Below are 16003 nucleotides of genomic sequence, written 5' to 3'. Positions count from 1 at the left end.
AACTTTTTGTCCCCATTTTTTACTCTTTGCTGGTGTTTTCCTGACTCTGAAGGTGCCCTGGGTACTGCTAACCAGTCCCAGGGCCTGTGCTCTGTGGAAAATGAGTATGCAAATTAGGATAATTATAATTCGCTATTCCAAATTACCTATAAATCCCAAGTATATGGTAGGGCATGTACATTTAAGGACCCCAACATAGGTAGTGCCCCCATAGGTGCACTTCTGAGGTGCCCAGGGTCATTATAAAGACAGGCCAGCCTTGCTGGCTGCTGTTAAATTGAAGTTAAATGCAAATTTGATTTTGGAATTAAAAGTACATACAAAGTCTTAAACTACCTTATGTTTACATATGTCAGCCCTACGGGGTGCCCTAGGTGCCCCCAGGGTTGGGTGCCATGTAACTATAAGCAGGACCTTATCAAATATGTTTTATAAGCCCTGTTGAGGAAAAATAGCCAAATTTGGTTTTCTCTCACTGTAGTGAATAGGCTCCATAGGCTAAAATGGGGAGGCTTTATTTTAATTAATAAAGTATATTGGCCAGCCTATGTCAGCCAGGCCACATTGCCTTGATGAGCTCTGAAGTGGCCTGGGCTGAACACAAAGGAAGTGCCTCGGGGAGGAGATCTGCCTCAGCAGATAGTGAAACAGGATGGGGGAGAGCACCCAACCTGGTCTTCGAAGGAGGGAAGGACATTTGGAGCAGCCCAGGACCTCCCCCATTTCCTGTAAACCCAGACAACCAGGTGCCCCTTTGATTAGATTAGGAGAGGCTATACAATTTGATCATGAGAGAGCACATCTTGACCAATTGAATCCAAGAGCGGTTACGCAAGCATTTAATCGACTCTAAGTGGACCAACCCTAGAGAGCTAGGGGAGGCTGCTGATGAACTAGGGTGGTTGTCAAGTCCCATGGGGGAGACTCCAAGAAAGGGAGGTCAGGTCCCCAAAAGCCTAAAGAGGGACATGGTAAGCCCACCAAGGAGAATCCCTCTGTAGCCCAGAACCCTAAGTACCTACTGAGTGACAATCTAATAGCTGTCCCAGTTGGCCCATTCTTTTTTTTCATAACTCTAGAGGACCGCGGGGTGGAGCCTGAAGGCCCTGACGGTCCTAGCCAGCTCCTGACTCCTGCAGGAACCTGCGTTGCTCCAGCAAGCAGGGAGTTGCTTTAAATAGCAGCTCCCTGCTTGTGGGAGCTTTTTTTCAACTGTTTCCTGGTACGCATTTTTGCGTGCAGGAAACAGATGAAAACTCTGCTTTCTGCCAACAGAAGCTGTTTGCCAGTTCTCATTGGCAGAAAGCTGACTTTTTTGTTTTGCTTGGTGGGAGCTCTGAGCTAAAAAGGCAAACAAAAGCAAACAGCTTTGTCCCGGGATGGGCACCCCAGGACATAGCAGGAGCCATCCCTGGGTTGTGGCCATTCCGAGGGCCATCATTAGCTCCTCTAGGGGGGGACGAGTAGACCCCCACATGTATTGCCCCCAGGAGGTGGTGGTCCCTGGAACTAGCAGCCTGCAACAGGCCCTCGTCATTGTTTATTTTAGCCTCAGGGAGGTGGTGGGCCCTAGGGCTGTGTGGGGGGAGTGTGCAGGCCCACTCTCATAACTGACTGTTTGTCTCTGGGAGGTGGCAGTCCCAGGGGTTGGAGTGGGGTCCACGGGACCCTCCTACTACAAGAAACACATTTTGTCCCAGGGAGGTGGTGGTCCCGGGGGTGTAGGGGGCACTTGCCCCCGCAAACATAATTAGTTTAGTCCCGGGGAGGAGATGGTCCCCAGCGCTCCGTGGTCCACAGGACTTCACACTACAACAAACTCATTTTGTCCCGGGGGAGGTGGTGGTCCACAGGCTGTGGGGGACAAGGAGGCCCCGCATATTATGAAAAATAAATTCTGAGAAGGTGGTGGTCCCTTGGGCAGAAATAAGCTAAGGCGGGAAACCCACGTGCCCCCTCCTTATTTTAAACATACCCTCAGGATCCTGCCCACCTGGGGGTTTTAATCTAACAACCATGGGAGACCGCGCTTGTTTTTTTTCTTTTTCAATTTTACTGTGAATTCTCTGCAAAGCCAATAAATTGCAGTAAACATTTTTTTGAAACATTTTTTTTCAAGTGTTATTTTGCTGTGGGGGGGTCAAATAATGACAAAGCACTGTAATATTATTTGTTATCTTTACATTTTTTCATCCAGTTGGTCACTTGATTATTTGTTATACTTAGGGGAGACGATGTGGGGTTACGGCCAGGGCTGCAGATTTGCAACTGGGGAACCAGGTTTGAATTCTGGTGTCAGCTTGATATCATGTGATTCTGGGAAAATCACTTCATCTCCCCATGCCTAAAACCAAAATGAATGTGTTGTTGTGTAAAGTAACTGGTGCTCATGTAAAGCACTCCAGTACCTTTGGGTCAAGTCTATGCTATATAAAACAACGAAAAAAAAAAAAAAAATTGAGGGCCATATTTATACTTTTTGACGCAAAACTGCGCTAACGCAGTTTTGCGCCCAAAAATTTAGCGCCGGCTAACGCCATTCTGAAGCGCCATGCGGGCGCCGTATTTATTCAATGACGTTAGCCGGCGTTAGCCGCCGGCGCTGTCTGGTGTGCGTTAAAAAAAACGACGTACACCAGGCAGCGCCGGCGTAGGGGGAAAATGGCGTATGGGCGTCCACAAATGGTGCAAGTCAGGCTGAGGCAAAAAAATCGCCTCAACCCGATTTGCGCCATTTTTTTACGACGCCCAACCCCCATTGAAATGACTCCTGTCTTAGCAAAGACAGGAGTCATGCCCCCTTGGCCAATGGCCATGCCCAGGGGACTTATGTCCCCTGGGCATGGCCATTGGGCATAGTGGCATGTAGGGGGGCACAAATCAGGCCCCCCTATGCCACAACATTTTTTTAAAAAAGATACTTACCTGAACTTACCTTAATGTCCCTGGGGTGGGTCCCTCCATCCTTGGGTGTCCTCCTGGGGTGGGCAAGGGTGGCAGGGGGTGTCCCTGGGGGCAGGGGAGGGCACCTCTGGGCTCATTCTGAGCCCACAGGTCCCTTAACGCCTGCCCTGACCCAGGCGCTAAAATCCAGCGCTAATACGGGTTTTATAGACCCGCCCACTCCCGGGCGTCATTTTTGCCCGGGAGTATAAATACGACGCATATGCATCGGAGTCATTTTTTAAGACGGGAACGCCTACCTTGCATATCATTAATGCAAGGAAGGTGTTCACGCAAAAAAATGATGCTAACTCCATGAACTTTGGCACTAGACGCGTCTAACGCCAAAGTATAAATATGGAGTTAGTTTTGCGTCGAATTGGCGTCGAAAAAAACGACACAAATTCGGCGCAAACGGAGTATAAATATGCCCCTAAGTGTATTGGACACTTCTGTCATTGGGCCAATCTTGGGCTAGATTTGGGTCATATTTGGGCTACTTTTTAGCTTCTTTTTCTTTGGTGGCCATCTTGGGAGACTTATTTGTTATGAAGCTCCCTAATATACATATTGATTGCAATACCCTCAGTAGAAAATGGTTCAGTTTTTCACTTTGATTCCATCAAGAGGAGGGGTCAGATGTGCCACATTTTATGCATATATTCAGAATGTTAGCACTGTAGTTGCTCATTAGACCACTGAGGTAAACTGCTGATCACCAGCTAGTTAACTGGTAGTCTACTGCTGGTGTTAAAAGTGTGTGTTTTAGTCTCTGTTTCAGAATGTTTTAATTAAGTAGATATGTGAGAACTCACTTAAAACATGATTTAAATTTTTCTTTCTACAGCACAAAGCATAATTTCTAAGAAAAATTAACCCCCTCATTTTTCAAATTAAATTTTTTAAGTTTTACCACTTTGATTCAATCAGGGTGACTTCAGGTGTGCCACACTTTCGCCTAAGTAAGACAGTTAGTGCACTAGTTGTTTTTTAGAACACTGTGGGAGGCTGTGGTAGATCACAAGAGAATCAACTGATAGGCTGCTCATGTTGGAAGCACATATTTACTGAAAATGTGAGACTTCATTCTCATATGGCTGAGAAAGATAGGGCGAATTTACAGAAAATAAGCTTTCACTTTAGCTTCTGGAGCACCTTCTTTAACCTCTATAGGAAACTCCTGAGAAGACAGTTTTCTTCCAAACATGATTCATGAAATCCCAGAAGAAGGCTTTTTCACAGGGTAAAATCATCATAGAACACACCACAATTCCCACACTGAGTGTGGTACCATCAACAAATGATTTATAATTGTAAATAAAATCTGTTATCACTGTTTATATGTTCTCCTTTTTGTGACCCTCAAAACCTCCCTTTCACTACAATTATTTTTAGTGGGGTGCTATCCTGTCTATTGGTCACACGATGGCTGCCAGCACTTCCTGGTTGAAGAGCTGACAGCCAATCTCACCATGAGATCTGTGCTTAGGCTACACCCAGATATACACATTTATTTTCCCTTTATAACTTCAAATCTACTGAACGGATTTACACCAATTCACAAAAAGCATGCTTTCTGGACTATTACAAAATGGGTCATAAGTTGTGTGGCCTGTACAAGTAATGGGTCCACATTATTGCTCCACAGGAAACGAAACACCCTATTGTAGTTCTTGACTCTCACAGGGTAGCAAAGCAGAACAGTCCAAGGGTTACTCAAGGGAGGTGGTGTGGGCTAGTAATTCCCATTCACCAGTACACAAGAATAGCACTCAATAAATGATTGTCCAGTCTGTGCTTTTTCTTTTGAAAAATGATAAGTACATTTATTACACACACACACACACACACACTACTCAATACTATGCAACAATTTACAAATATACACAAGCTGATTGAAATACTTTTGGGTGAGATTGCATAATCATCCTTGTGTCTCCCAAAGGGAGCATTGGACCAACAAACCACATGTCAGAAGCATTCACTTGTATTAAAATGCCATACATGAGTAGAACTTGGAGTAGGAACACTTTAATCGCACAACGCTGTTGCCATTCTCTTTCCCCCTAGGTGGAGCCTCACTCCCAGCTTAAGATCGAAAGAGCCAGCCTAGGAAGTGCTGAATAGTATCATAAATCCTTGAGGGTTTATCATTCATGAGTCCCACCCAAACTAGAGAGGGTATGCAGATGCTTCTTGTTGTAGGGAGGCTGCCCTGCTCCTGCAACTTTCCCACCATGTTTGCTTTCATTTAGTGGAGACCCCATCCTCCTGGGGTCACCATGAGCTGAACACTAATGATTTTCTCTGAGGAATGTGGTAAGGCTCCGCAGGGCATTATGGGCTGCTTCTCCATGACCGTGCTTACAAGAGCAGTGCCTCTCCCACTGAGCCAGGAAGACCCAACATAGATTTCCTTTTGCTGAGTACCCTTCATTGCTATTGTGGCCTTGTGTCAAGGATTCATTTTTCTTTGGGGTGTTCAGTCCCACCCAGATGTCCCACATGCAGACTACCCTCAATGGAGATAGACTCTGGGAGACCACCCTCAGCAGATCTCACCTGCTCCCTGCACCACCAGCATACTCCAGTACTGCTACATGAGCTGACACTTCACTCTGATCTGTCCGCTCCTGCAGACAGATGCCTCCACTGCTGCCAGCCTCCCCACTCCAGTGCTGGTGTCATGAAGCCCCAGGGATGGGTCCTGTGCCCCTTTCCTCCTTCAAGCACTCTCCCATACAAGATGTCTTCTTGGGGCCCATGGATTGTGTCCTGGGCCCATTCCACTTCTTGTGGGAGAGCCTGACTGTGCTCTCACACCTCTCCCTGGGCCCTTCACTTGAGAAACAGGTAGTGCAACAGCACACCTCTCAGGCAGACTCCTCGTCAGGGCCAAGGGATGAGGTCCTGTGTTCCTTCTCCTCTTCTGGAGAAAGCGTGTTGGGGCTTCCCCTTTTAATTTCTTGCTTCGGAGGGCAGCGTCCTTTCCCTGGCCCACCCTAGCGGCACAGATGAGAACAGTGACAGAGCCCCACACACTCTGTCACTGAAAATAGGTCAAAAGTTGCATGACTTCCTACGGGCATAACTCGGGCCTCGTTGGGCATATTTGAATGATCTTAGTGTCATGTCTCTCCTGGTGGTGAGCCCTTGCCACCTGGAGCACTTTTTGCAGGCCTCATGGCCTCAAACAAGCCAAACTTTGTAGGCACAGGTTTGTCTGGCTACCTGCGCCAGCCTTTCACCCTGCATTCCTCTAGGCCTCCCTTATTTATGCAGAGCCCAGACTCTGTTCACCTGGTCCTGGGATCAATCAGAAAGCAGAGTATTTGATCCAGTAGGCAGCCAGGGGATTCTTCCTTCCAACTGACCATGGCACCAGCCTCCAGTCCCAGCGTTCTGCAGAAAAGCACAACCAAGAGCTCTCGCCCCCATACAGGACCTTTTAAGTGGCAGCGGAAGTGTAGAGCGAGGCTGCACCTCAGGCCTATTATGATGCACCACATCACCTCTTTGCCCGTGTCTAGGTTAGCTCAGAATTACATCACCCAGAAGTCAATTGCCATATGTGCCCTGGAGGCAAAGCTCAATCCATCAATGACATCACTGCTAGGGCCTTCCCTAGAAAACTTTCATAGGAGTCCCTCATCTGACTTCACTCCAGAGGTCTGGACTCCCTCCTTTGTTGAGTGGCCTAGGGCAGGCCCCTTCCTGGCACAATATGACAGCTAGCAATTTGATACAGAGCAATTCACCCACATCCTTCCTCCTTCACAGCTAACTTAAGCACTGTTATTTGATCCTTTGGATTGGTGAGGCCTTTGTTCCTGCTGTTGGTGGGAAAAATAATTAACCCAGCCCAGCAGGTTCACAAAAGGGCTGGGCTGCGATCCTGAGCTGAGTCAGATAAATTTGACATTCCAGGATAAGTCATAAACTGTACATATATTACTTTATACTCTACAGCAGTGTTCTTTTCATATAGGTTACAGTGTACATTCTTGTGACTCTGGAGTCTGTGGACCCTAAGGAACTGGAGTTATGCCCTAGGGCAACCTTTCCCATAGCATTATAGTGGAGTGTCAAGACAGTAAAGCACACTGAGGCCCTCATTCCAACCCTGGCGGTCTGTGACCGCCAGGGCGGAGGGCAGCGGAAGCACCGCCAACAGGCTGGCGGTGCTTCCTGGGCTATTCTGACCGCGGCGGTAAAGCCGCGGTCAGAAAAGGGGAAACGGCGGTTTCCCACCGGTTTTCCCCTGGCCCAGGGAATCCTCCATGGCGGCGCTGCTTGCAGCGCTGCCATGGGGATTCCGACCCCCTTCCTGCCAGCCTGTTTCTGGCGGTTTTCACCGCCAGAACCAGGATGGCGGGAACGGGTGTCGTGGGGCCCCTGGGGGCCCCTGCACTGCCCATGCCACCAGCATGGGCAGTGCAGGGGCCCCCTAACAGGGCCCCATACAGATTTTCACTGTTTGCTTTGCAGACAGTGAAAATCGCGACGGGTGCCACTGCACCCGTCGCACCCCTGAAACTCCGCCGGCTCCATTCGGAGCCGGCTTCCTCGTTGCAGGGGCTTTCCTGCTGGGCCAGCGGGCGGCCTTTTGGCGGTCGCCCGCCGGCCCGCGGGAAAGTTGGAATGGCCGCCGCGGTCTTTTGACTGCGGGGCGGTCATTCGGCGGTAACCGCCGCGGTCAGAATGACCGCCTGATTCTTGCTATCTATGTACTCCTACATTAGAAGGTCTATTCCGGGACACCACCCACTCTGTGTAGTCCATTCTACATCAGGCTACCTGGGTGCAGTTCTTTGGCTGCCCACAACAGGCGTCTCCCCCACGCAGCCCTCATACATGTTCACCTGCATGTGCACATATGTTCATGAGTAACCAGCCATGTGCCTCTTACCCTTGTTGCCTCACAACAGCCTTGTCCTAAAAGATGGGCACTGGCGCTAAACATGCACAGTCCATTTTAGTATGAGTTTACTGTGAGTGAGTCACAGGTTATGAGGCTCTCTCACAGTAAAAGGCCAAAACCACGTTATCCAAAAGCAAAAAATCCGGGCAGATAGCATGGTCGGAACAACCTTCTCACACTCGCCACCCCCAGCTATTTCTCAGGGGGAAGAAATAGCCACTATGCATGGGTATTCTTTACATAGTCAGCGATAATAAGTGATGAGGGGTTTTGATCAGATCCCTTACTCGCCAGATGCTCATTATCCCAGAGACCTTATGCTAGCTGACAGCCGCTCAAACCACATCCTTCACTAAGCCATGAGACTACCTCTCACTACAGGGACCCCAGACTTCACTATGAACCCTCCTGATTCTATTATATCTAGGTCACTACTTGTCTACATGGTCTGAGCAGAACTAGGCCTACCGTTGCCCTGGGTCAGGCAACACTACGACCCCTACCTCTTTAGGGCAAGAGTCCTTTATCCATTACACTGGATAGGTCTAGAACATACCCCCTGGGTCACTGGCTGGTCCCCCTTCTGGAGATTGTTCCACCCAGTACCCTCTTTTTTCCAGGTCCCCACATCCGGAGAATGCAGACTCACTTGACCCTCACCCACAGCATGCCACTGGGGTCTTTAGGTCCCATTATTCTTTCGGGGTGACTGCCTTCCCTCAGAAAAGAATATGCAAATTGGAACTCTTGGTACCTCTCCCTTGTGTAGAAGCACCCTTGGCCCTGGACCGGCTCCCAGGAAGAATACCAGTCTGGCCTCACCACCCCACTGGTAATGTCAGTGGAGGAACACTGAGGGTGCCTCGTCAGACAGCCTGCAGCCCCTTCAGCCACTTGGTAGCTCCCCATGGAAACCACCCCGGGACCCTAGATCCTAACCTTGTTTTCTGCTGCGAGAACAGGGCCTATGCCCCCTCCTATCCTGAGGATGAGCTCACCTCATAGAGTAACACTTAACAACCAGTGAGCCCTTGGTCAGCTTTACCCAGGCGCACTTGCTTCGGCCCTTCTCAGTCTCCCAACAGCACTTCCAGAGACTGTCCTGGGATCAGAAAGATCCCTGGTTATCTAACACTACCCCACTCTGGAGCACAGGTTCACTTAAGATAGGTCCCACCCAGCTCTGGGTGACAGCTAGCTGTGCCACTAGGGGTGGACTCACATTTGACACCTTGCTGAGGGAACCCCCCCAGCCTTTGCCACCTTACATGACCCCAGGGCCTCACCCTGGGTCTGGGACACCAACGGTGCCCCAGGCAGGGGTCCATTAAGTAAAAGCCTCTGCAGCCCGTTCAGACAGTTCAGAGCACCTCCTAACAGACATAGCCTCCTGCCCCCCTTCCTTGTCCTGGGGTCTGACCCCACAGGAGCTACCTGATTGGTCACTCTGCTGGGCACCACCCCAGCCAACACCTCAGGTTCAACCCAAACTTGCTCCAGAATGGCATCTTTCTGCTTCTTTGGGTAACCACCTACCCTACCCTGACACCTCAGGGTCCACTCCTAATTCTATCAAAACTCCTCAGGCTCAGTTACTTATCCTACCTACGAAACCTAGGGAATACCACAACACCTAATACCTTAGGAACCATCCTCCTCTCAGGCTACCCTCCACCATGGACCACCCCTGGGTTGCTCACCCTCCCCACCAGATAACCTATAGGGACCATGGGAATCATAACTTTCTCTCACCCTCCCACCACCATGGGAACATTCTTCAGGGTCCCCCATGCAGGAACCCTTTGGGGGTCACTAGCTGTGGTAAAGAAACCCCTCCCACTCCCACCCTTCAAGTAGTTTTGGCCTGTGCTAATGGCAGGCAAAATGTCAGAAAGGAGAATAGTTAGATGTGAACCCCCTCTTTAGAAACCTGCCCTGCCCTTGACAAGTGTGGGAACTTCCTAAGGCCTCCTAATCTCCTCCCAGCCCCATGAAGTCAGGTCCACACCTATACCCCAATCTGTGGTGTGAGTATCAGTTGCTGTCCTTAAACCTCTGGAAAAGAAACTCTACTCATGAAGGCCTAGTGTGTGTATTGTTAGGGTTCCAGGTAGGCCTGGAACAATATTATGTAAACATTTCTTTGAATGTTCCCTCCCCCCCCGGCATCCTGCCGTCTTGTGAATGCAAACCAGTCATAATAACACAATTTAAACATTGACCCTATATTTCTTCACATGACATATATATACATGGGGGCTTTCCCTTCTCGTACCTTTAGTTCACAAGACCAAATTTTCAAACCCTTCTCCGAGCCTTGCGCTCTAATAATGATCATTACTGCATAGGTAATGTGTGGCATAACTAGAAACTGGACGTACCAAATGCTATCAACATGCACTGGAATGGGATACTATGGGCCTCATTTACAAGAAATGACTCAACACTGCCACAGTGCAGAGTTGCATCAAAATATTTAACACCGTGTAGGAACAGATCGGAAATCCATTCTTGCACCATATTTGCAAAATAGCGCTACATGGCGTTAGGATCTGGGCAGCATAAAAATAATGACGCTAGCCTGTGTGACATGTTGTAAACCAAACTGGCGCTAGTGCTGCAAAAGTGGCGCTAGCCTGATTAGCGGCACGTATTCTGAAGCTAGCCAGACTAGCATCATTTTAGCACCTAAAAGCGTTGGAAAAACACCCGTAAAATGCTGCTTCATCAAAAAAACAAAAAAAACAGGAGACACTGCAGAAGCACAAATGGAGAACCCTGAAGATGAGACACTCTAGGCAACCACAACAACCCGAATACCAGCCAGGATGTCCAGACAGACTCCCAGGAGAAGGAGAAAAGAAAGTGCAGGTTCAGTGAGGAGGAAAACAACATCTTGATCAGTGATGTGACACAGCATCAACAACAGCTATTCGTCACCTCAAATTTACAGTGGGGGGAAAGAGGCCATATGGCAGTCCATAGTGAACAAAATCAACATTGTGGTAGAGATCAAGAGGACAATCATCGACTGTAAGAGGCGCTGGCATGATTGCAAGCACCGAACAAATTAAAAATGGCCAGAAACCACAAGGCAACATTGCAGACCAGAGGTGGAAGTCCAGGACCCCAGGAGAAGCTACATGACCTAGAGGAGATGGTGGCAGCTGTCATCCCTGAGGAGTTGGTGATCGAAGTACAAGGACAGAATGCAGCACTCATAGAAAGAGTAAAACACCCCTTGTGATTGTGTCTTGTGCAGGGAGGTGTCCCTTACTGCTCAAAATAATTAATCACCACAAGGCAGGCACCCTTGCACCATGATGGAAGGGGACCTGCATTGGCACTAGGCAGCTGTAGGAACGTAGCCTGGTGCGTAGTGGGTACCCAAGGTACTTACACCTTATACCAGGTCCAGGTATCCCCTATTAGTGCAGTGTAGGTAGTGTCAAGAATCCAGGCTCTCAAGAGGTAGCTGTGGATGAGCAGCCAAGGCTTATCTAGGAGACATGCAAAGCTTATGCAAAACCACTGTAGTCACACAGCACTTACACACATCAAAGAATACATTCAGTGTAACAAAAATAAAGGTACTTTTTTTAGGGTAACACAACACCAAAAATACTATTGAGGCAATACTCCCTTAGGAGGTAAGTAATACACAAGTAAGATACACTACTTGTCAGAAATAGACATATGAATAGTTAGAAAACAGTGCAAACATTCTAAAACACAATAGCGAATGTGTCAGGAGTGGCGCAGGGATGCTGCACAAAAGTTTCTCTGGGAGGGCAGGAGGCCTGCTGTAAGTTTTCTAAGACAGGGCAGGTTTGCTGTTCTATCTTAGGTTCCTTCCAGAGGAGCTCAGCTGTGGCAGCTTTTGGCACCTGTAGCACAGGCTCCACCCTGGGGGTGGTACCCTCCCTAAGAGGAGTGGGATCCTTATTGGGAGGGTGGACAGAGAAAGATTTTGTATCCTTCTTGCCTGTGTTTTTAGGAGTGTCCTGGGCCATTATTCCAGGCTCAAGGGCTCCTTCCTTACTTTGCTCTTTAGTCTGCATAGAGAGTAAAGGGAGCACATTTTTGGAGATGCCAAGCATGGCTTCATGGGCAAGGAACTCTACCTTAGCCCACTCTGAGGTCTCCAGGCCATTCCCTAAGAGACACAAGTTTGATGAGACTACCACCTGTTTAGGGCCAGTAACTCCACCCCAGCTAAAGTGTACCACAGCAAAGGGGAGGGACTGAGTGGAGTCGTTGACATCAGTGACTTGGTACTGGTGACCAAGTAGGTGTTGTGCAGGTGACACTAAGGCCCTCATTTTAACATTGCATGTAAATCCCGCTTACTGCCACGGTGACCGCTGCCAGCATACCGCCACAGTGGTGAATATCCGTTCACACACACACACCAATCCAATAGAATACAGCCGCATACACAAATCTGCCAGTCCAAAGGTCAGTGCTAAAGTGGGGGAAACAACACTCATACCGCTTTGCCAAGAGAACAACGCCTACCACATTATGACCCATAAATCACCAAGGTGGACATTCAATGGTGGTAAACCACTGGCGGTACATACCACCACACTCAGAATGGACACCCACATACAAAACAACACTACATTGGCCAATACTAAAAACACACACCTGACACTCACACACACACCACACCCACCCACACACAGCACCATAAAACACCCACCCACAACCCTTTACGAACAAAAATTACTGCAAGGAGATTGACACGAACAGCACAGAGCCAACTAGACACACACACCACATACACCCATACATCCCTCAGGCACCCCACATCACACACCCCACCACATTACTCAACACACTCTCACTAACACACACCACACAACACCCATGTCCCCACAAAGGCACCCCTGTTTCACTGAGGAGGAGTTAAGGGCCATGGTGGAGGAAATTGTCAGGGTAGAGCCACAGCTGTTTGGAGCACAGGTACAGCAAATATCCTTTTCCAGGAAGATGGAGCTATGAGGGAGAGTGGACACGGTGAACACAGTGGGACAACATCCAAGAACAAGGGACGATATCAGAACGACATATGGGGGAATGGACGTTCCGTGGCAGCAAGGCACCAACTTGCCATACAGAGGACTGGTGGTGGACCCCTACCTTCTCCCACACAGCTCACAGCCCACAGCTCACAGCATGGGAGGAACACTTATTGGCATTACTGTATCATGAGGGACTCACTGGAGTAGCCGGAGGACCGGACACTGGTGAGTCAACATATACCACTTATCACCCCCCATACTTGCATGCCATCACGCCCCCTCAACCTCACTCCCATCACTCCACTCCATCCCACATACTGCACCTACACATATGACTAACCCCAATGCCTAGTCCTGCATGCTATACCAATGCATGGACAGCCTTCCAAGCCCTGCATGGACACCAATCACTCAAGCATGCACAGCATAGGAAAACTATCAATCCCACAATAAATCACCATACACAAACAAAGGTGGCAGAGCAAAAGCAACGATAGAAGAGAAGCCAGGGATGTACAAAATGTCACACACATAGAAGCATAATACATCACTTACATCCCCACAGATGCCCCAGCCAATCCCAGCGGAAAGGAGGTGCCACGACTATCCAGTCCCCCAACAGAAGATGCCCCCAGTGATGACAGTAACTCTTGACTTCAGGAATGGGACCAACAACCTGGCCCATCAGGGACCACTGGATAGTCAGTCACCCAAGCCCACTCACATTCTATTGCAGAGCCTCCCTCATCAGTATCTAACACCACAGTACCCACCCAGCGTACCCACACCTCTGTCCCCAGGACATGTCAATCAGCAGTGTGCCCACCGCTACAGGGACCCCAGGCCACACCTTACCCCAAAGACAATCAGGGACCTGGGGCCAGTGGTAGTGGGTACACTGTTCAGGGGACAGAGACACAGGGCAACAGGGACACTGGGGGACCACTGTGTACCAGGGGGAGGACAGGCCCAGGGAACCAACTCTCCAGGAGGCACCCACTGAGATCCTGAGAGACTACCAACATTCCCAGGACACGATGGGCCACATCTTTGACAACGAGCAGGAGGAACAGTATCAGGGGATCAGGGAGGACTTGCAGGCCATCAACACTACCCTGATCTCCATAGCAGGGGTGCTGGCAGACATTGCCAACATCATGAGGGAAGCAACAGTACACCAGCGGGCCTTTAACACTAGCCAGTGCATTGACCTGCCCTCTACTTCCTCTGCAGATAGTGGGCAGGAGGCCCTGCCACAGGACCCACAGGCCACCAGCACCCCTCCCCCTGCAGAAGGTGAACCACCCTGCAAACATTCACTGCGACCCAGGCAGAAGCCAGAGACACTTGCCATGACCAGGAAATTTGAATCATTTGATTGTCCCCCTTGTGTCCACCCTATCACCTTGTCAACTTTGACCTGCCTTTGCTCCCCTTCTTATGGCCCTTTGGACACTGTCCCTGTGTTACAAACAGACTGGAACAATACCCTGGACTTTTCTCCATCATCACCCCATTCCATTGCACTTTTCCCCCAATTTCATAGCACTACAATAAACACCCTTGAACACAACTTGAATACTAGTATTTTATGTGTTGAAAATGTGCATTCATGGAAACAGTCAAATCTAGTGCAAATGATCTGAACACTGTGAGAGCATAGAAATAATGACCTGTAGCTGTCTGTACTCATCACATCAGTACACAGTTGTTATCTCCCCAACATGTAAGTTGAGATGCAATGGAAGTTAATGCCATCATGCTAGAGCCACACAGAAAACATCAAGAGTCAGAGGAATGGTCGGTTGCACTGTCTCACCTGTGTGTCATTGGAAGTATTGACGTATAACTGATGTTCGGTTGTCCTTGTCTCATCCAATATGTGTACCACTAATCGCCCCAATAATATTAGGGATATGTCCCATTGCATAAAATCCGGCCTTCATAGTGGCCAAATCTTCCACCTGGGGGAAAGAAATGTAGCTGCACATGTGTTTTACCAGTTCGGACAAGACTATTGCCAGTATGATTGAAAACTTTGTCTGTGCCATTCCTGCTGCCAAGCCCACTGTAACCTGGAAAGAACCAGTTGCCAAGAAATGGAGCACTGATAGCACTTGCACAAGAGGGGGAATCCCAGTCGAATGATGGATAGCAGATATCAGGTCCGGTTTCAATTGGGCACACAGCTTTGTGATTGTGGCCTTGTCCAGTCCATAGGTGAGTATAATGTGCCTGTCCTCCAGTGTAGCAAAGTCCACAAGGGTTCTGTACACGGGGGATTGTCTTCTTCTCCTATTTATCTGCAGCGGTAGGTATCTAAGGGACACAAAAATTAATAGGCTATCACAATTTGAACAATGGAACCCCAGCCTCAGTGTACATAAAGCTTTTATGTAATGGGACAGTGGGAATTGATAATCTAGGCTGTGACACAGTTAAGGTAGATACGACCATTGTCAGCCACCATGAAATGGCGACTGCCTGTCCGGTACGTATGGACAGGTGGAAGTGAGGTAACTCCGCAGACTTTGGGCGTCATGGCAATTCCTCATTGAATAATATGGGGCTCTATGGAGTACAGTGGCCAATAGGGATCTGCGCTGGTGGTGACAGTGTACTCCGTACGGACATGACTGACATTTTCTATCTGATTCCTCACTTGTTTCCTGACCTTAAACAGGAGAACACCTACACTGCATGTGCTGCTGTGATCTGTGTCTGGAACCTACCATGGCCCATGTGACTGGGAAAAGGGCCCCTGCCTTCACTTTGGAGGAGTTGGAGCATTTGATGGACGGGGTTCTACCTCAGTACGGACTGCTGTATGGGCCCCCAGACCACCAGGTGAGTACACCTTGGGCACAATGCATGTGGGAAGGATGCATAGAGATGTGTGTGAAAGCATCGTGTCAGCAGGGGGGTAATGTCATGTGGTGGTGTACAAGGTGTGTCCCGGCTTATGTGTGTGCCAATGGTGACAGAAACAGGATTGGTGGGCCATATCTGTGACACGCTGAATTGTATGTGTAATGGTGTCCTCCTATCTGTATTACCTTTGCAGGTCAGCACCCATCAAAAGAAGGGATTATGGCGTGCCATCGCCAAGGAC

The sequence above is a fragment of the Pleurodeles waltl genome, chromosome 1_2 (genome assembly GCF_031143425.1).
Source record: "Pleurodeles waltl isolate 20211129_DDA chromosome 1_2, aPleWal1.hap1.20221129, whole genome shotgun sequence".
Classification (NCBI taxonomy): Eukaryota; Metazoa; Chordata; class Amphibia; order Caudata; family Salamandridae; genus Pleurodeles; species Pleurodeles waltl.
The sequence above is the reverse complement of the archived record's forward strand: the minus strand, read 5'-3'. Positions refer to the sequence as shown.